This window comes from Lissotriton helveticus, chromosome 7, assembly GCF_964261635.1.
Source record: "Lissotriton helveticus chromosome 7, aLisHel1.1, whole genome shotgun sequence".
Classification (NCBI taxonomy): Eukaryota; Metazoa; Chordata; class Amphibia; order Caudata; family Salamandridae; genus Lissotriton; species Lissotriton helveticus.
In genome coordinates this window covers 1,426,893,963-1,426,917,268 of record NC_136068.1, presented here as the reverse complement: position 1 = coordinate 1,426,917,268, position 23,306 = coordinate 1,426,893,963, and the positions used below count along the sequence as shown (strand labels likewise).

General features: G+C 39.7%; 1 protein-coding gene and 1 long non-coding RNA gene across 5 annotated transcripts in view; both read right to left on the bottom strand.

Moving 5' to 3' along the window:
- Positions 1 to 23,306, bottom strand: part of GAS7 (growth arrest specific 7) — a 1,616,751-nt gene that overhangs the window by 359,528 nt on the left and 1,233,917 nt on the right. The window lies entirely within an intron of this gene.
- On the bottom strand, positions 11,318 to 19,401 carry LOC144767449 (uncharacterized). Its single transcript, XR_013598210.1, has 3 exons — positions 19,278 to 19,401; positions 12,271 to 12,346; positions 11,318 to 11,365 (listed from the first exon to the last, which is right to left on the bottom strand). It is a non-coding gene; the product is annotated as an uncharacterized LOC144767449 (long non-coding RNA).

The window sequence follows — 23,306 nt, the reverse complement described above, 5'->3', positions numbered from 1 at the left end:
CCAATGGGAGGTGGATAACATGGCTAAGAGCATTAGCTCGGTAATGCATGAATATCGCTGAGTTTTCAGCGATATTAATGCATTGCGGTCGTTTTTTATCGTATTTCCGATAAACCTTGATAATAGCAAGGTTTATCTGCGATAATTTCTGACGGTAAAAAAATCGTTGCTAAGCATCGTTAGGGATAAATATCGCTTAACTTTGGTAATATGCCCCAACGTCTGTTAACGTTCGATTCGAAGGAAATCAGGAAGTGTTGAAAAACATTGTCTGCGCCATCCTGTCTTTTTTCAAATGCCACACTTTTGTCGTGCACGGCAGCCACTTTAGATGCCTTGACCAGACCCACTCTGTGCACGCTGTCGATCCTTAGCATGGCTCCCCACCCTCGCAAGCATCTCCCCCAGGCAGTGGTCACCCCCGCTCTCTGTCTTATGCATGGGTAATAAACCTCCCCCATCTGCGCTGCTGTTCCCTGAGAATTACACCCTGTGCCCGCCCGACACCTCCCTTTCGCCCTATTCACTACCGCACCCTCTGACACTCCTTTTCCTCTGTGTCCGATTGTCCAGGCTGGTCCTAGGGTATCAGCTAGCCCTGCAGATGTAGTTTATGGCCACAGCTGTAAAGAATCACCCCTCTTCAAAGGAGTTATAGTAGATCAAGGCCCACACTCGATGAGATCCGTCACAGCAGAAGCGTTGCTATTATCTGAAAACCATCCTGTATTGTGATTGGGGAGGGGACCGAGCCTGAAGCGGAAGATTCCAGGGATGACTGTTTGTACATCAAAGTTTTTACAATTATGTGTCACATTAAAAATATATAGCACTCCGACAAAGTAGTAAGATTATAAAACTTTAATAATTTATAAATATATACAAGAAAACAAAAATAGTAATAACATATAAACATTTTTAGGGAAAAACAACGAAGTAGCGGTCGGCTGTGCGAATAGTCCCAACGCAGCACAACGTCCAGATTTCCGGCGTGGGGCGTCGCGGGGGGTGGGTCATCAGTAGCAAACTGTTGTGCGAATAGTTCCAAGGCAGCAGAACGCGCCGAAATCTAGATGACACGAAAGTGATGTCTAGTAAGTTGCCACCCAGCAAATAACGGCATGGGGCGTCGCGGGGGGTGGGTCATCAGTAGCAAACTGTTGCGCGAATAGTTCCAAGGCAGCAGAACGATGGCACCAAGGTGATGTCCAGTAAGTTGCCGCACTGGTTTTGGTATCCTACAATGCTGCTCCGAATAACGGCGTGGAGCGCCCCGGGGGAGGCGGCGTGAACGGGCCTCTCCAGGTGGAGTGTCATCTGTTGTAGTGGGGCGCCCCTTTACCGTTTCAGTTGCCATTCCGTCCGTTTTTGGTCCACTGTGTCAAAAGCCGCAATTCAGCTGAGTTGCGCCCACTCTTGTGGTGCAGCGATAGGCGGCTGTCACAGGACTCTCAAAATGGCGGCAGGCTGTTTCCTTTTTGGGCCTGGTCCACTGAAATGGCCCTCGGACACCTTGGAAATCGGACGCTTGTCTGCTAGGTCTTGGACCCCATTCTCGAAAGCATCCCCTCCGCCTTGAGAATTCATCAAAAGTTTTGGGGGCTCCGACTCCTGCAGGCTTCTGGTGGGGAGCGGCTGCCATGATTGCTCGCGGAATGACCACGACTGAGCTACGAGATGGTGGTGCTTTCATGCTGACGCCAGCTTCAGTCCGAAACATCCAGAAACAAGGTGGGGCTTTCATCGTTTGGGAAAAAAAAAAACGTTTTCATCCTATGAAAAGTGTTGTTTTTAGGTCACATGATCATGCCTTCCATCATTAGGAAACCAAAAGTAAAATGAACCAATGAAAAGTTTTATAAACAAGTCACATGACCTGTTATGCGGCATAGGGTGTAAAATGCGGAGAAAATACGTTGGCACGTGAGGCGGCGTCAGTAGCGGACCGATGTGCGAATAGGCCGAAGGCAACACAACGCGCCAAGATCCGGATGGCACCGAGGTGGTGTCCAGCAAGTTGCAGCACTGGTGTGGCCATCCTACAATGCTGAAAGTCGGCGTGGGGCGCCCCGTTGGCCTGTGAGTTTGCGTCAGTAGCGGACCGATGTGCGAATAGGCCGAAGGCAGCACAACGCGCCAAGATCCGGATGGCACCGAGGTGGTGTCTAGTAAGTTGCCGCACTGGTGTGGCTATCCAACAATGCTGAAAGTCGGCGTGGGGCGCCCCGTTGGCCTGTGAGTTTGCGTCAGTAGCGGACCGATGTGCGAATAGGCCGAAGGCAGCACAACGCGCCAAGATCCGGATGGCACCGAGGTGGTGTCTAGTAAGTTGCCGCACTGGTGTGGCCATCCAACAATGCTGAAAGTCGGCGTGGGGCGCCCCGTTGGCCTGTGAGTTTGCGTCAGTAGCGGACCGATGTGCGAATAGGCCGAAGGCAGCACAACGCGCCAAGATCCGGATGGCACCGAGGTGGTGTCTAGTAAGTTGCCGCACTGGTGTGGCCATCCTACAATGCTGAAAGTCGGCGTGGGGCGCCCCGTTGGCCTGTGAGTTTGCGTCAGTAGCGGACCGATGTGCGAATAGGCCGAAGGCAGCACAACGCGCCAAGATCCGGATGGCACCGAGGTGGTGTCTAGTAAGTTGCCGCACTGGTGTGGCCATCCTACAATGCTGAAAGTCGGCGTGGGGCGCCCCGTTGGCCTGTGAGATGGCGTCAGTAGCGGACCAATGTGCGAATGGGGCCAAAGGCAGCGCAACAATATTTTCTGATTTGAAGACACCACAAGGCGCTGAGATGCCAAGATCCGGATGGCACCGAGGTGGTGTCTAGCAAGTTGTGGCACTGGTGTGGCCAACGTACAATGGTAAAAGTCGGCGTGGGGCGCCCTGTTGGCCTGTGAGATGGTGTCAGTAGCGGACTGATGTGTGAATGGGGCCAAAGGCAGCGCAACAATATTTTCTACTATATTTTCGGAGTAGAAGACACCACAAGGCGCTGAGATGCCAAGATCCGGATGGCACCGAGGTGATGTGTAAGTTGCGGACCGATGTGCGAATGGGGCCAAAGGCAGCTCAACAAGATTTTCTGAAGAGAATACACCACAAGGCGCTGAGATGCCAAGATCCGGATGGCACCGAGGTGATGTCTAAGTTGCGGACCGATGTGCGAATGGGGCCAAAGGTAGCGTAACAAGATTTTCTGTATGGAAGATACCACTAGGCGTTGAGATGCCAAGATTCGGATGGCACCGAGGTGATGTCTAGCAAGTTGTGCCACTGGTGTGGCCATCGTACAATGGTAAAAGTCGGCGTGGGGCGCCCTATTGGCCTGTGAGATGGTGTCAGTAGCGGACTGATGTGCGAATGGGGCCAAAGGCAGCGCAACAATATTTTCTGACTGACACCACAAGGCGCTGAGATGCCAAGATCCGGATGGCATCGAGGTGATGTCTAAGTTGCGGACTGATGTGCGAATGGGGCCAAAGGCAGCGTAACAATATTTTCTGTATGGAAGATACCACTAGGCGTTGAGATGCCAAGATTCGGATGGCACCGAGGTGATGTCTAGCAAGTTGGTGTGGTCATCCTACAATGCTGAAACTCGGCGTGGGTCACCCCATTAGCCTGTGAGATGGCGTCAGTAGCGGACCGATGTGCGAATAGGCCGAAGGCAGCACAACGCGCCAAGATCCGGATGTCACCGTGGTGGTTTCATAGTTGAGAGGCACTTCATCTGCAGTGGGGCGCCGAGATCCGGATGGCACCGAGGTGATGTCTAGCAAGTTGCTGTACTTGTGTGGTCATCCTACAATGCTGAAACTCGGCGTGGGTCGCCCCATTAGCCTGTGAGATGGCTGTTCTTTGGATTTGGGCCTGGTCCACTAAAATGGCCCTGGGACACCTTAGAACTCGGACGCTCGATTTTTTTTTCCTTTCCTGTACATGCAAAAAAAGGTAAATGCCCGGTATGTTACACGCTTCATCTGCCACGATGAACTCTCCAGAGGAACCGAAAAAAAATATAGTTGTGGTAACTATACCATGCATCGTCATATGGAGAGGTGGCACCAATTAATTATAGTGCTGCATAAAAGAGAGATTTGGAGGAGAACCCCTGACCTGCTAGTACATTCATCAAAGAAGTGCCACTGAGAGCTTCAGAGGCAAGGGAAACGGTCCCAAATATTTAGAAGAACTTTGGAAAGATTAAAATGACATGTTTAGATTGTGGTAAATTAATTTCATGTGGGCAGATGAGTGTTACTCTAATAAATACAGCATATGAACATCATCATAGTCGATGGTTGGTAGAGACATTTTGACTATATCCTGGACCTGCCCGTCCTCGCCCAAAATGGCGCCGGAATAAATGGGACTCGTAACTCCTTGTTGTGTACTGGTTGCAGAACCTTGAAATCACGAGATACGTATGCAGTTTTGAAGCACATGGCGGGCGGGGACGAGAATTGATTGAATATTTCGACATCCCTATTGATATTAAGTTCTGATGTGTTATTGATTACTGTACTGTTGAAAATTCGAATTAACGTCACCCATGGTACTTGCCCGCAAATGTATATCTAGATAATTTTATTGTAACTGGCCCTGTCGTATTTTAATTATAAAATGTACGTCCACCGATTCCGTAACTGTTAGACACCTTAGTTTTTGCAACCTAATGGCCCGCCCGTTACGTTCCTCTACAGTGTAAATGTCTATTCATCATATACGATTACAGTTTGCTCCGTGGCAGGCCCACGTGGTTATAGGCTCGTATTTGTATAATGAAATTTTCACAATAAAGGTTTTTAAAAGAAAACATGGTAGTAGTGTATACATTGGTAAAGTTTTTAATAATAGTCACTGTTTTAGAATCATTAAAAGGCAAGTGAAATAAAGCAGACCAATTACATGAAGGGTAAAAGGTATAATACGAAGGAACGCAGTAAAGATAAATGGTCAAGGGCTGTTGTGTTTTCTATTCCTGCAACATAAAGTGATCGATAAGAATCTCATATTCAGGCGTATCGGCGACTAAGACAGCAGGTCGACCCTCTTTTGCTCAACGGCTCCGTCATGGGACGAAGAAACGCTCTTTTTCTCGAAAAAAGAATATATTTTACTTGCAGGACAGTTGTAAAATTTCCGGGAAAGTACATTAGCCTGGAACATTATAACATATATTTAAGAGAAAATAATGTTCGGAAGTAATTAAAAGCGTAATTTTTAGGTGATATGACCAAGGCTTTCATCATTAGAATAAGAAAAGTAAAATGAACCAATGAAAAGTTTTATTAACAAGTCACATGACTTGTTATGCTTACGTTACGCGCTGCGCGCCCCGGATGACTTCCGGATGCGCTAACGCGGCGCGTCATATGACGCATTACGCGACAACGCAGGTCCAGAATATAGTCAAAATGTCTCCACCAACCAGCGGTCGAAACACAACCCCTTTCAGCAGGCTAAATAGTTCTGTTAAATGACAACAGAAGGGACAGGCAACAAGAACCATCAGTCAAAGAGGGGAGGGCTAGTTCTTCTCTACCGGGTTACATTGGGGCGCTACCGGAACTGATCGAATTGGTAGTCTACAGTGTTTCTGGATGTTTCAGACCGAAGCTGGGGTTAGCATGAGAGCAGCACCATTTCGTAGCTCCGTTGTGGCCATTCCGCAACCAATCATGGCAGCCGCTCTTTATCGTTATTTTGGGCGGGGTGGGTGGCGGAGCCGAGCTGTTTTGCAGCCATCATTGTGTGGAGTTCAGTTCATCTCACTAGTTTTGTATTTGTCATGAGGGGTTGTTCCTAATGTTTCTATTTTAGTGAGGTCAAAAAGAGATCCCATTAGTGGCCTACTGATTTTGCTCGATTCCTTTTCTTTTTTTTTACACGATTTTTCGTTATCTGCAAAGACTTAACAGAGTATTGCGACTCTGTGTTTGTTTGTAAATAGAGAATGAACCAAAGAGAACTAATTCTAAAACAGTAAATACTTGGATAACAATCAATCAAATGGAGAGAGAAGCAGGCACGACGGATTACAACGGGGGCAAAGGCCTGCGTTAACTACCTTTCACTATCTGCAAAGAGAGAGTACTCCTAATAGAAATGAGGGGGGGGGGGCACCATTCAAAGCAGATCAGTGTGCATAAACACGAAAATGTTTTCACTTACCACGTACTTGACATTCGACAGCTTATGATATTTGCTATTAAAAAACCATTGAAATTCACTGAAAAAACCATAGGTTATAGACCATATATAGTTAGGAATTAGCATTTACAAAACCTTGAAAATTCACTGAAAAAACCATAGGTTATAGACCATATATAGTTAGGAATTAGCATTTAAAAAACCTTATTTTACTCACACAAAACCATTGAAATTCCATATATAGTTAGTTGCACTAACTATATATCGCGCACCCGCAATCCACTGCTGATCATGTCACATATTACATCATTCATGACATGGTCAGTGACATCACTGATGACATCACTGATGACATCTCAAATGACATCACTGATGACATCTCAAATGACATCACTGATGACATCATTCTTGTGCTAATACGATAAACCTCTTCAGACTCTAATATAACCTTAGATACACTCAGTGTATACAGACACTCACACACTGCCACTCATCCATGGAGTTACTCACACACCCAGTCAGTCATGCAAAGAAACAATCTCACCTCCATTTCTTCAACTATACAGTTAAACACACCTTACTTATTGAAACATATACTAACACATATTTACTCTCTTATACAATCCCTGATACAAGTTCACAATGATCGATACAACCACTCACTCATTCAGTGGCTCTCATGCACAGTTATTTATATATGCCAACTCTCACATGTACTGTGTTTAACATATGTACTTACTATGACATGTAGCATTGAGATATCCATTCACTCATCAATACACTCATGCACACAGTCAACTGCCCATGTAGCTGTTTCCACATGCAGTCTTGAACTCATACACCTAGTGAATAAACTGCTCACACATCTATGCACAGAGTCACACACCTTCCAGCCACCCCCACACAAACTCAATCTCCCATAGAAATACTTGGGCAACCAATTAATAACACATATAGCCTCTCGTATAGCTAATGATCAACACATGCAGCAGTTTACATCACAACAGACATAATGATGCACAAATTAAGACAGTTTAGTCACTAACCCATGCATTCAGTGAGACACATTTAATCACTCACTCATACAGTCAGTCACGCAACTACTAAATCCTTCATCCAGACACTTATACATCCACTCATTCTTCAATATGTAAGACATATTTTAACTTTACAGAAACATACAGTCACTGGATGTTGTCATCAGTGATGTCATCAGTGATGTCATTTGAGATGTCATCAGTGATGTCATCAGTGATGTCACTGACCATGTCATGAATGATGTAATATGTGACATCATCAGCAGTGGATTGCGGGTGCGCGATACATAGTTAGTGCAACTAACTATATATGGAATTTCAATGGTTTTGTGTGAGTAAAATAAGGTTTTTTAAATGCTAATTCCTAACTATATATGGTCTATAACCTATGGTTTTTTCAGTGAATTTTCAAGGTTTTGTAAATGCTAATTCCTAACTATATATGGTCTATAACCTATGGTTTTTTCAGTGAATATATATATATTCACTGAAAAAACCATAGGTTATAGACCATATATAGTTAGGAATTAGCATTTACAAAACCTTGAAAATTCACTGAAAAAACCATAGGTTATAGACCATATATAGTTAGGAATTAGCATTTAAAAAACCTTATTTTACTCACACAAAACCATTGAAATTCCATATATAGTTAGTTGCACTAACTATATATCGCGCACCCGCAATCCACTGCTGATCATGTCACATATTACATCATTCATGACATGGTCAGTGACATCACTGATGACATCACTGATGACATCTCAAATGACATCACTGATGACATCACTGATGACATCTCATTTGACATCAATGACCACATCACTGATGATATCATTCATGTGACAATACAATGCATCTCCTCACATTTTAATATAACCTCTGTTTCACCCAGTGTTAAATACAGAGTATAATTTTTGAAACCATTGACACACCAATACTAGTTACTACATACGTACTCACTGATTCCTACGTCTACACACACATTCACTCATTCACCCATACAATCATTCATACATACAATCACTCATCTTTACAACACTATCATATGCACTCATACACCTATACAGACACTCACACTCTGCCACTCATCCATGGAGTTACTCACACACCTAGTCAGTCCTGTAAAGAATCAATCACACTTCCATTTTCTTGTCTATACAGTTAAACATAGAGCACCTTACATTTTCAAACATATAGTAACACATACTTACTTTCTTATACAATCATTGATACAAGTACACATTGATCTGCACAGAGTCACACACCTCCCAGCCAGCCACACACACACTCAGTCTCCCATACAAATACTTGGACAATCAATCAATAACCCATATAGTTAATCATATAGCTACTGATCAACACATGCAGTAGTTTACAGAACAACAGACATAATGATGCACAAATTAAGACAGTTTAGTCACTAACCCATGCACTCAGTGAGACACATTTAATCACTCACTCATACATTCAGTCATGCACCTACTAAATCCTTCGTCCAGACAGTTATACATCTACTCATTCTTCAATATCTAAAACATATTTAAACTTTACAGAAACACACAGTCACTGGATGATGTCATCAGTGATGTCATCAGTGATGTCATTTGAGATGTCATCAGTGATGTCATCAGTGATGTCACTGACCATGTCATGAATGATGTAATATGTGACATCATCAGCAGTGGATTGCGGGTGCGCGATACATAGTTAGTGCAACTAACTATATATGGAATTTCAATGGTTTTGTGTGAGTAAAATAAGGTTTTTTAAATGCTAATTCCTAACTATATATGGTCTATAACCTATGGTTTTTTCAGTGAATTTTCAAGGTTTTGTAAATGCTAATTCCTAACTATATATGGTCTATAACCTATGGTTTTTTCAGTGAATTTCATTGGTTTTTTAATAGCTAATATCAAAACCTTTACAATGTATTATTCTTTAAAAAGAAAAATATTTTTTACATGTTTTTTATACAATTTTTTTTGTATTTTTTTTGTTTCGCTCCCAGTACGCGTACCGGTTAGCTTCCCGTTAGCTCAATCCGGAGGCGCGACCCGGTACGCGAACTGGTAAACGTTCCTTTTGCGCACCTCTCGCGTTACAAAACAACATGGTGACGCTTCGCGTCAGCATGACGTTTCGCGTTCTCGCGTAATACGTCATATTACGTGCTACGTTTGCGTACCCGGAAGCGCACCGGTACGCGAACCGGAAGCGATCCGCGGCGCGGCGCCGACCGCGTAATGTAAACATAGCAGGTCATGTGACTCGATAATAACACTTTTCATTGGTTCATTTCACTTTTGGTTTCCTAATGATGTAATACAAGGTCATGTGATCTAAAATGGACACTTGTCATTGGTTTAGAACTTTTGTTTTTCCCAAATGATGAAAACCCCTCCTTCTTTCATCACTCTGACTTTCATCTTGCTGAGAGAAAGACCCTTTATTGAGACTTTGTGATGGCTTCATTAGTAGCTTCAGCTGGTGCTAGCCCACCACCTCCACCAAATCCAAGAAAGAGAGGACCACCTGCAGAAGTAATTCTGCAAGAAGAGGAAGAACAGGAAGAGGAGGAAGAGCATGAGTTTTTGCCAGAGGAGCCCAGGAGGTACAATCGACAGGAGAATTATATCTGGCAATTCTACAGAATTCCTAAGGGGCAAAAGAAAGTGAATGCTCGTTACGTGTTTTGCCGCATATGCGGTGACAGATTGTCAAGGGGCACCGATAAAAAATATAGTTATGGGAATCATACTATGCATCGGCATATGAGTAGGTGGCACCCAAATAACTATAGTGCTGCCCAGCTACGTGACCAACAACAACATCCCCTCCAAATGGCAAGAAGATCGGTGGTTCCAGAGGTGTCGGGACCAGAGGCGAGGGAGGTGATTGCAAACATCCAAATGTTGTTTGGTCACGTAAAACAAGTGTGCGTGGAATGTGGCGCTTTCATCTGCTACAGAGAAAGTAGCATCACTTTGATTTTGCGAGCAATTCAAAATCATATTAATGTTTGCACAAAACGCACCAAAAAATAAATTCATTTTTTTTTTTTGCTCCTGTTGAGCCCTTTATAATGGATCGTTTTTGTTTCCCCCCCCCCCAAAAAAACCAAAAATTTTTTAAAAACGTTCAGAAAATACAAAAAAAGTAAAAAAATGTTCAAAAAATACTAAAAAAAATATAAAACAACAAAAACATAAAAAAAAAAGTTCTTTTCAGAACTAACTCCCCATTATAAAAAAATTAGTAGAAAATTTGGAACTCTGCCAACCTGTATTTCTCTTAGTTCGCTCCCGGAGCGCTACCCGGTACGCGTACCGGAAGCTAACCAAAAAAATATTTTTTAAAAAAGAACAGTAACTATAAGGGAAGGAAATACACAGTTATGTTAAAAGAAAGACAGCTCTAGGGAGTAAAATAAGGATACTGTTACCTACAATCCACTGTTGATGATTTCACATATTACATCATTCATGACATGGTCAGTAACATCAACAGCAGTGGATTGTAGGTAACAGTATCGTTAGTTTACTCCCTTTAGCTGTCTTTCTTTTAACATAACTGTCTATTTCCTTCCCTTATAGTTACTGTTCTTTTTTAAAAAACATTTTTTTGATCAGTCATAAACAGTGACATTAATAGAAACAGAGAGAGTGAACAAGAGTGAAGAACTATGGTCCTCCTGAGCCACCCTCAGAAAACCAAGGGGGTCAAGATACATCTACCGTGCCCCCTTCTACCTATTCTGAACATTATTTGCCCTCCATCTTGTATCTTGATTCGAACGAAACACAAAATGGTGGACTGCCATAACGCTGCTGGTTTGCGAACCGGGCAACTTCCCAGGAAGCGGTCCCCAAAAAAAAAAAGTTGGGAAAGTAATTCACAGACACTAAGAGTAATAGAGATGGAGTGAGTGAACAAGACTGAGAAACTATGAGAACAGAGGGACTGAGAAAAAGAGTGGAAGGAGTTGAGTAAATAGGTAATAGAGAAAGGAATGAGGAAAGTAGCAAAGGCAGGAAACTGAGGATTAAAGAAGTGAAGCAGTGGATCTAATAGTAGGTGAATGTGATAGAAATGTAACGAAAAGAGTACAACTATTTACCTTGTAATTGCTGTTAAATTAATCACATTTTATTTCTATACTTTCAATCTGTGAAAGAGAGAACCAACATTTAAAAAAAAATTAAAATATGTATTTAAAAATTACAAAAGACAAGGGAAAATATTGAAGGACAAATAGTTTTTCAACAACTTTGACACTGACAGAAGCTTCTGCTTCTCCAGGTCCTCTACACAATGCTAAAGATATACATTTTAAACTAACAGTATCTTGATGCAGATGAAGTGAGGACTATCTTAAAACATGGTGCATCTTTTGCATTGCTCTTGTTTCAGAAAAGTGTCGCTTCAGTATGCCAATAACATGTCTCCTATCCAGAGATTTGTTTGAGGTGAGGCCTACTCAGAGTTCAAGATGAGATTTACACTTGTTGAAGTGTACAGAGGAGATAATATCTGTGAAAGTCTACTAATGAAGTGAGTCATGTCCACTGCACTCTTCAACAAAGTAGAAACCTCCTATGTTTCCCTGGACAGACCTAAACTTGATCTGCACAATGTGATTCGTAATGATAGGAAACTCAAGTGATGTAATTGAAATATGTGCAATTTATTTTGCTCATTTCACAATCACATCACTTGTGTTTCCTTTGCTTAGGTATCTCATTGTGCAGATGTAGTCCAGCATATGAAAGATTACGTAGAAGTGCAGCACTGCATACAATAAATTTAACACTTACAGAAAACTCACCTTCTCCATGCCTCCTACACAGTTCTACATATACATCATAAATGCAAACAGTACAGAATTAATTATACATGTTAAATGGTTTATTTTTGCTGTTCTCAGAATGTATCAAAATTCACTAAAAACAGTGACTTGAAGGTATTCATCATGTAACAGCGGGGAAAAAAAAACACAATCAAAATGATTGTGTTTAAAAAACCCATACAACATCAGAAAATAAAATTCAGAACTCCTTAAAGTTAACTTACTTTCCATGACGTCCAAGGATGTCCTATAAACAGCTTACACTCTTTTGTGCTGTTATTACTTTCAGCCCGCCACTTTCTGAAAGAAAAGCTCCATCGTTTTTAAAAACACGTTACATGCAATAAATGACTTCTTGCTCTCTACCACTATTTTCCACAAGGCCAAATCTAGTCAGAGATATTTATAACTCTTGGATTTCTTGTAAGCCAATCCCATCATTTGGCATTTCCGCAACTTTCAGAATTAAAATGTTGAAGATCATTTTCACAATCCTGGAATAATAATATCTTCCCCTTCTTGGTCAGTCATGTTCTACATTTCCTATGACACTGATACTGCTTAATATGAAGCAGACTTACACTACCTCTATGAGTACTACAATTATTTAATTCTCTACATCACTTTTAATCACAAAGCAATGTAAAACAGTAGACAGCATTGCAGACTTACATTCCCTCTACTCCATGTTTTGATTGGCTGCTTCAATTAGCTTATGAAAAGAAACAATTTTTCTGAACTCATTTAAAGTGCACATACATCTCCATAATGTCCAATCCTTTGATTAGAAGTTATGTCTCTGAACTACACTTATCCTCAAGGCCAAATTGTGTAGGAGCCATTAGAACTTCTTGAAATTCCACAGATCATATCCCGAGATTATTTTCCTAAAATTTTGGTTTTAAAAACACCAGGTAAGAGTTTTTAAGGTCATACGGCAATTTTTTTTTGAAAATTAAAACAGAATCATTGCAGAATGACCATCCATTTCTAGACTTTAAATAAGCTGTGTAATGTCCTGATGATATTGAAGGGCCGTCATGATATATAATTGCTGTAGTTACAAAAGTCCTTCCTGATATTGACAACTGCGAAGCTACAAATTTTTTTATTAAAGTTGTCAATTTTGTTCCATCAGGCCTACATCGTTGGAACATTAAAATGACGTACTGGCCATATTTTCGTATAAATAATGTGGACATCATTTCAGATTTACATTGGCTACACTCCATGCTGTGATTAGCAGCGTTTACTAGCTTATTAAAGGAGACTGATTTACTGTCTGGCAAAGTTAAATATATAAATCTTTCTGAGTCTACACTAGTAGTACTTGATACCATACAGTTCTCGCAGTCATGCTGCCATTGATAAGAAAGCCCAAACAGCTGATCTACATCTACACCTTCAGCATGTAATACATCAAGCATATACATTAAAAACTCCTGACAATCTTGCTGAATATTTTGAGAGAATTGTGTTTGCCCTGAACATCTGTCTAACAGGTTTCGAATTTCAGACACACTTTCTATTTTTGTTCTATCTGTGCTACATTTCTCTAACACAGAATTCAACAAACTGCAAAATCTTTGATCAGAATTGACCACAATCTCTTCTTTTACATTTTTTAGAGAAAACAAAACATTCATTACTACATTAGCATAGCAGTTGACACCAGAACTGTTTTCAAACTGAAAACCAACAACATCTTCAACAGAATCCTCTTTGTTTCTGCTTGTAATTTTAGGTTCATTCACTTTTTGTCTTTTTGCTACAACCTCCCCAGTATTGTTCTCATTTCTTCGTTTCCGGCCTACCAGACGTTTCTCAAACAAAGGAAACTGAGGCAAATGTGGCGCATACTCTCTTCTTAACCTATTGTATTCCTTAACACAATCTAGATCTGCACAAATGTTTCTGACATCACACTCAATCAAGTACAATCCCGATAAAGTTCTAACTCGTGACAATGCCACATATGCCATACCCTCCTTGAACACAGAACTGCCAATATTCACCAATGCAGTGTCTACACTTAAACCTTGCGATTTATGAATTGTCACCGCATATGCCAAGCAAACAGGGAACTGCTTACGGCGAACATATAAGTCTTTTACAAGCAAAAATCTAGCAGAACAACGAGCAATTAGCTGTACTTCCTCAATGCCATCAAATTTAATTTTTAAAAATTCAATTCCATCTCTATTTCTGTATTTCACAAAATCAACAACATTACCCATTGATCCATTTACCAGACCTCTTTCAACATGTAAATTCCTTCTTAAAATTATACGGCAGTTCAAGCACACATTCAGAGTCTTTTCAAAACCTGCAGTTTTAGATATAGTCTTCTCTAATGAATCCAATTTTGATTTCAGATTCTCAGACAAAATAATTGTTGATCCCATATGCTGTACTCTATCAATAGCTTCCACTTTCACAATCTCTTGCTTTTCTAAATGCAACATTTTGTTGTTAAATTTGGCACATTCTGCAAGAGTTGGCATCAAACATATTCCAGATTTCTTATCAGTAATTTTCTGAAAAATATTCTCAGGCACAACATCTTGTTCTGGATATAAATTTGACAGTAATCGTGCATGTAAAGCTTCTTTTCCATGCTCGGTCACTTTTCCAATTCTAACATCTTGTAGAATAGTCTTGTAAACTTCATCCTTTGCCTGACGCATATTTTCATGCAGTTCAGCATAATTGAAGTTTAACCATATATTGACGTTGCCAATGCTGCCTAGGCACTTCCTGGTATCTTCATGCGTGAGCATTTTGAACACAGGTTGCCCTTTCACTGGTGTCAGCTGCAGAAGATCTCCGAAAACAATGATGTGTTTGCCACCAAATAACACATCATACTCTGTTTTGAGAACTTCTTGCATCCTCAAATGCACAAAGGCAAGCATGACATTGGAAACCATGCTTACTTCGTCAATGATAAGAAGTTTCATTTTCCTCAAGATTCTTGAAACTTCAAAACAAGCATCTCCAGATAGCTTGTGATATTCTAATTTGTTGTCATGCTCCACTGGCAGCATCAGTAAACGATGTAAAGTAATCCCTTTAATATTATGTGCTGCCAGTCCAGTTGGAGCAGTGACAACACAAGACAGCGATGACTCTGTCCTTTCCTGCAAATAGCATGAAATTGCTTTAATGAGGAAACTTTTTCCAGTTCCCGCTTCTCCACTCACGTACAGTCGGACAGGCTTCAACGACGTACATGAGCACTCTTTCTTATCATGACTTAATCCATGATCAATTTGCATGGTAACTTCGTCATATATTTTCCTCTGCTCAACGTTGAGTTGCCTTTCCAACTCTTCTAAGTTAACCACATCCTCTTGAGCATGTGCCATGGCTCTTTCCACCTCATTCATAGCAGTGGCAGCTTCATTTTCAATAAGAGGTCCTCCTAGTGGATCCTGACTCAATGAAGCAGAACTCTGACTGTCCTGAGAACTGTCTCTGGCAATCTCGGCTGCAATTGTTGCTTCCTGCTCAATTTCCGCATTCAACATTTCTACATATTTGGGAAAAGCAGGACATTCTATGGTCTCCTTGGCGGCATTGAAAGAGTCTTCATAACAGAGGAAATCTCCAAGCAGTTCCTCTTCTGCACGCCAAGGCTTGAAAAGTTGCAAAAGTGCTAAATAGAAAAACTCCTTTTTTTCAGGAGATTCGCCACTCAATTTTCGATGGTTTATCAAGTGGCATTTTCTTTGCTTCACCAGACATCCCTCACTTCCTATTACAGCATACACTCCTTTCTCAGTATCTTCTTTGATGTTCCTCTTGAACATGTAATTTTGCAGAACCTCATACAGACAAACATTCTCGAGGTGACTGCTTCGATTTGGATAATATGTATCCAACATGTTGGTCTTCAAAATGTCGGTACTGTTTGGCTCCTTTTCCGCCAAATACTCAATTTCCCGCACAGGTTTGAGAACTCGATTACGCGTTGCAGCAAGACCAAGACTCGCCCAAACGATACTCCTGGACTTGGCATAGAGACTTGCTGAAGACAACCGGTCAGAACATTCGTACGCTCCGATTTCTCGATGCGACAACATCTTCAGACTGAAACTGTACAACTTCTTGCTGAGGCTCTTTTCATGGGAAATGTCCTCCCACATATCCTTCAATTCTGTCTTCTCTTTTTTGGTGATGTAAGACGTCACATACCGAGCCACAGCCATACAGTTATCAGCCACAAACTGTATATCCATGTTAGCATTCCACATGGACAAAATCACCAGGTTGTAGTCGTTGATGTACTTGGACTCTTCGTTCCTCTTCAAATTGTAAGTGTTTTTAGGTGATTTCTTCATGACATTGTGTCGCAGCGAAGACATCAAACTGTTTACTCTTCCTTTAGAAATCACCGGTCGTGGATAGCCGAAACGACATTTAGTGTAGAACTTGTCCTTGTTTCGGAATTTACGACGGCAGTACTTTCCACATCGATGGCTTTGGAAACGCAGAACTTTTTCTCTTAGGCTTTTCTTCTCCTTTGCGTTTGGAACAGCACACGTAGAATACTGTTGGATGAAACTCATCACTGAGTCATCTGGATCCGTTCCAAATTTAGGTGCATCCTTGATCCACAGCAACATATGTATATGAGGAGCACCTCTTGCTTGGTACTCCTTTCTCCAGAAGAAATCCAACACCTCTCCAAGAGGTGGATTCTTCTTATTCATGATGAAAGACATCATAGCTTCAAATCTATGATTGAAGTACCTACATACATTGACTGGATCCAAAGAGCACAGTTCTCCGGGTGTCTTGAATTCGATGTTTTCTACGTTAGCATTTGCCTCTCGTAGAAATTCAAGTAAGTCTTCCCAGCCATACTCGGCACAGCTCAGAGTGAGGAACCATGTGGGAGTACCTAAGTTCCTCAGCATACATTTTAAATCACCATGACGACGGTACCAGTACTCATTAGTACCACGCTGACACGCCATGAGATTAATCAGGTGAGAATCCAAAATACTATCTTGGACATTCACTTTATCCATAAAATCACTTGCCGAGATGTTTTGCATGTGTATACCACTTTTCAAGATGTGGTTCACTGCATATGACAGTCCAGACAGATCGCTTTCAAACAGGAGATGAAACAAATATGGAATGCATTGTCGAAACCTAGCATCTCCTGCATACAATCGCAAAGTCCGGTATTCAGAAGCAGGAATTTGATGAGGTCGCTCATCATATCTTCCTCCCTGACCTGTTGGAAAAAGCTGGGGGAAACACCGAGCTTCCAAACTTTGCTCCCAAACACTAATGGGACTCCCTTTGGCTTGTTTCATTTGAAACAACTCAATAGCATTCCCCATGACTTCCTTTGAATGCAAAGGATGAACACTATAATGTTCATATATTTCCTCACTAGTAGAGAGTTCTACTTTCTCAATTTGACCAGCACACAAATCGCTATCCTCTTCCTCACTTACTTCCTCTTCTTCAACATATACATTCTTATAGTATTTATTATTTTTTTTCAAATACAATGTTGCCTTTTTAACTTTCCTAACATCTACTAAATCTTGCCATATTTTCTTATTCTTTGTCGGAACCCCATTAACTAAGATAACCAGAGGTTCCTCTTCCACTTTTTCTACTCCAATTGTGTTAATGTTTTTCTTCAAATCTAGAGGCAAATAAACAACTCTTCCCTTTAATCCTCTCTGTAAATCTGATGGAGGCAATTTCCCTGTCTTTGGCTCCATTCTTACAATAGCCTGAAAGGGATGGATACTTTGAATCAAAATAGATTCATAAGTATTTAAGTCCTTCAATTCAGAAGGAATCTCAACCAATTCCAGATTATTATGAACTGCTCTAGCAGGCATCTGGTTTTGTTTTAATTTGTTACAACAATAAGTACACACACGTTGATCCAATCCCAAATCAAAACAATTTTCTACCATCAAGTATGTTGCAAAATCCTTCCATTCACTATTATTTTCCCTTTCACTTTTTGCATATAAATCCACTAACTTAGTCTGATTCTTATAATAAGTGCGTCGACAACACACACAAGTGAAATTAGGCCTCTCACTTGATTTCATGTCAAACGTCGCAATTTCCCTCTGGAAATTATCTGTACTGGAAACATGTACAGTATCTTCCAAATGACCCTCTATTTCTTGCTCAATTTCAACATTCTCCTCTTTACTTCCAAAGTAACAAAACTCAATTTCTTCACATATATTCCTCACATCTATTTCAGAACCATGCAGAAGAGCAGCACATAATTGTTTCAGCATAATTGCTGGACTCTTAGCATAATACAACAGTCTAACTAACTTCCTCACTTTGTTATGATGCACTGCTAGCATCCTGAAATGATGAAAAACACTCTGGCATACTCTCCTGGAAAGACAAGCCAGTGAATGACCATGCAAACCTGTCACTTCTCTCACTCTGCAAGGATCTAATTCTTGCAACAACCTCATTTTCTGCTTCAAACTTTTCTTGTTAAATGACCGTACAAAATCACAAAGCAAATTGATAGAATCCTGTCGCACACTGCAAATACTACTACACTTCCAGGTGTACACAGGACCCTTAGCACGTCTTCCTAAAACCTCATTACCTAACAACTCTTCTGCCTCTGTTGTCACAAGTTTTTCTTTTTCAACTGGACAACCATCTTTCACTTCATAAGCACGACCACTGATGTCAACTGCATGCACCAAATCATTATCCTGGAAATAACTCTCTTCATTAAAAAATGCCTCACAGCTTGAACTATGTATCCATTCTCCAGAAAAAACTTCACAAAAATTACTACGATTAACTATTCTCTTCCATCTACTATTTCTTTTGAAATCAAAAATTGCCTTGTTTAGCTTCCTAATTCTATTGATTATCAAAATAAATAACTTACGTTTAATTTCAAAAGCCTGATCAATAACTTTCTCAACTTTTTTTTTTCTCCTATAAAAAACTAATTTCTGTTGACCTTTCTTAATATTTTTTAACAAATTGCCAATTATCCTGTTACGGAACATTCGTTTACGAATCTCCGTAAACTGTTGTTTCCTTCTACTATCATGCACAGATTTATCTCTTGCTCTAGCAGTAACATTTTCATTTGTCCTTTTCTTTCCATTTGATTTACTTGTGTTGTTATGGATTGAAACATTTTCTGTACTAATATTTTTTTTATTTGAAATATTTTTTATGAAATATTTAGAGCTCTTACCCGGTGCTTTCTTCATCGCTTGAGAAATCTTTTTGTTAGAGGACTGCTGCATTTTTTTTTTCTCCTGCTGTCTTTGACGTTTTGCAGCCTTCATCTCTCTTATTTTTGTAGGCATAGTTGAATCTGAGGAAAAATATAATAAAAATGTTAATAAAAAAATATTATCAAACAGTAAATCAGTAATAGTGATCAAAAACATAACACACTACTTGACATTTTAAATAGAAGATTTTTTAGTCCTTGCAAATTTACAATACAGAAGTAGCAGAAAAGAAATGAGATTTATATTTATGTTACCTATGCTATTTTATATGTGAATCTGATCTAATTTTATGAGCATATTTTAATATTTTATTGAAGACACTACACATAACCTGTTTTTGAAGGTGTCTTTATTTTTAAATTAAACGGTTTACCTTTTTACTTTTTATTCATTATAAATTTTAAAAATAAATGTTTATAATTCCAAAGGCTCAAGCAGGTCATCTTCCCATCCTATATCATATAATTCGGACAAATCTGCATCCTCATCACGCTCTTCTTCATCCTCAGGATTTAAATCATCCAATGGATCAACATCCACTGATGTTTCAATTACAAGTTCAATGATGAGGTCAAAATCAACTGATTGCAGATTGTCGCTCATGTTGAGGTTGTCTTTATCTTTAAAGAAAGACAACAACAATGAGATGTTGCAGAGTAAGAGACAAATCTCACAGATTATAATAGTAAAATTATTTAACAAGAGTAACATTTTGCAGCTATTATTTAGCCATGTCCAGCGATGCTGAGCAGGTGAAGCCTATGTCTAATTTTTCACTGGACAGGACTCATCTGTTCTTAACCTTGGATAAGCCTCAACGACTCTGTGTCCCCTGCACATACTCAAATGTTAAAGTGCAGATTTATATTAAATGGCACATCCCCAGGCATGCACCAGTTAATGTGCACCACTGCTTTACCACCCATGGTGTGCCGCATTTACAATCAGATAGGAGAAAGCTGCTTCAAAACCCTGCACCTGCTTGAAGCTGGCATAGGTCTTGACGCAGCATTGTATAGATGGGGCACCCCTGATCCTTGCTGGAGCTGCATCGCACTTACGATACAACTCCAGCAATGCGCCACCTTTACAGCACAGATGCGTCACACATCTGTGCCTTTTTTGCCCCATGCTGCGCCGCATTGTAAATGCAGCACACCATGGGTGGCGGAACAGTGGCGCAGGATGACTGTCACATCCCTGGGGATGCGCCACTCATCATAAATCTATCCCTAAGCTTCTTATCTTGTTACAGATGAACTGCCATATGTATCATCAAAATATTTTACATATTATAAATAGCAAATTTTAAGGAATAAATAGCGATTCTTTACTATTCCTAATTTGCAATGAGCAAATTGCTAATTGCAAATTACCCATTCATTTCCATAGGCTAGGAGGCTCATAGGAATTAATGTTGCAAGTTGTGATTAGCAATTAGCTCATCACAAAATAGGATTTTTTTCAAGCGTGCAGGGGTATCTCAAGAACAACCTGCTGCACCCCTGAAAAAGAAATTTGGGAGCACATGGCACACCTACATGCCCTAATGGCATGTATGGGCGTCATATGGGACCTTTTTTTTTTTAAAAAAAAAATTCTTTTTGAAAAGAATTCGCAAATTACCACAAACTACAAGTTGGTGGTAGTTTCCAAATCCTTAATATCATTTTTTACATATTTTTTTTTTATACATTGCATTTAAGGAATCACAATTTTTGAATTATTGACATTTTAAGTAATTTCCACATGTGCACTGTTTTCTAAATATAATTTGAAAATCGTTTTTGGGGAAAAGTAATGGTTTGCAAATTTATGACAAGGACATAATGGTGTATGCTTCTCTATAAGGCATTTCAGTATCTCTAATGTCATTTTTCCCATATTACATTATAAGACCTTTCCCCATGAAGCACATTCCTTGTAAATATGCTCCCACCAGTGCATTGCAAATTTAGATTTTGACTGTTTCAGACACATACCCATGTTGAAAGTGACCCAAAAAAATTGCAAACGTTTAAAAAAAACACATTCATGTGTCTTAATGACATTTTAATTCATTTCCCCATGGACAATGTTTTCTAAGTGGCACAAAAGAGGTATACACCTATCATAAATCTGTCCCTAGAATTATAAATGATTAAATCAGGATGACAATAAGATGTGGCCTATCCAGAGGTTTGTTTAAGGTGAGGCCTACTCAGGATTGCAGATTAAAGTTATGCTTGATGAAGAATACAGAGGAGATAATTTATTGTAAAGGCCTACCAATGAAGTAAGTGATTTCTACTTCATTGCACCAGTCATCATAAATGTATCCATAAGCTTCTTATCTTGTTAGACATCAACCGCCATATGTATCATATAACTATTTTGCATTTCCAAAAAAGCGAATTTTAAGGAATAAATAGCGATTCTTTACCATTCCAAATTTGCGATGAGAAAATTGCTAATTGCAAATTACCCATTCATTTCCATGGGCTAGGAGGCTCATATAAATGAAGGTGCAATTTGCGATTAACAATTTGCTCATCACAAATTAGGAATTTATTCCAAAAGTGCAGGGGTGTCTCAAGAGCACCCTGCTGCAACCCTGAGAAAGAAATTTGGGGGCATATGGCGAACATAAATTTTAACAACATTCCTTTACCTCAAAAACGATTTTCAAATCATAACTTCAAAACACTACACATGGGAAAATTACTTAAATTGTCCTTAAGACACATAAAAGCGTATTTTGATTGGCTTTCCTGCATGGTAGGGTCACTTTAAACATGGCTATGTAACATAAACATTCAAAATCAAAATTTTCAATGTACAGGTGGGAGCATATTTACAAGCAATTTGCGCCACAAAGAAAGGTCTGACATTAAAATGGGAAAAATAACATCAGGGACAGTCAATTGCCTTATAAAGAACCATACACCATTATGTCCTTCTCTTGAATTTAAAAACAATTCCTTTTTCCCAAAAACGATTTTCAGATCATAATTTCAAAAAACTGCACATGAGAAAATGACTTAAAATGTCATTGAAACACATGAAAGCGTTTTTTTATTGGCTTTCCTGCATGGTTGGTTCACTTTTATCATGGCTATGTAACACAAACATTGATAATTAAAATTTTCATGCACATGTAAGAGCATATTTACAAGCAATTTGCGCCACAGAGAAAGGTCTTACACTAAAATGAGAAAAATAACATCAAGGACAGTCAATTGCCTTATAAATAACCATACACCATTATTTCCTTGTCATGATTTTAAAAACAATTCCTTTTCCACAAAAACGATTTTCAAATCATAATTTCTAAACACTGCACATCAGAAAATGACTTAAAATGTCATTAAAATACATGAAATCATTTTTTGATTGACTTTCCAGCATGGTTGAGTCACTTTTAACATGGCTATATAACAGAAACATTCAAAATCAAAAATTTCCATGCACATGTGAGAGCATATTTACTAGCAAATTGCGCCACATAAATCATAATTTTCTCCTTAAAGCACACTATTCTCTATCTAAAGTAAAGAAATATTTTCTCACCTTAGCAAATACTTTGAGTTTGAAAACAGTCTCAGAAACACACCAATTTGTCTTCAGCAGAGCAAAAGGTATGCACTCCAGAGTCTGCAGCTATCAAAAGCACAGAAATGGTGTAATTCTTCACACATATTTCTCATGTCACCCAATCAAAACTCTTCCCTCACTTTTTTTCAAATGAAAACCCTTCCCCCTCTGCCCTTTCTGCCTATTTTCCATAGCAACCACCTCTTGGAGAAACTCTGGTGTTTGCAAATTCACACAACAATGTTGCAATTGAACTCTGAACTCTCAGTGCACCTGCATATCCAGTGCTTTCTTTCATTTAATGATTTTTTATTGACCACTCAAAATACATCTTTCAAAGAACACATCTCTACACCCTAACTTTCTGTTTTCATCAATCAAAATCCACCAATCACTGTTACTACTTCATGAAC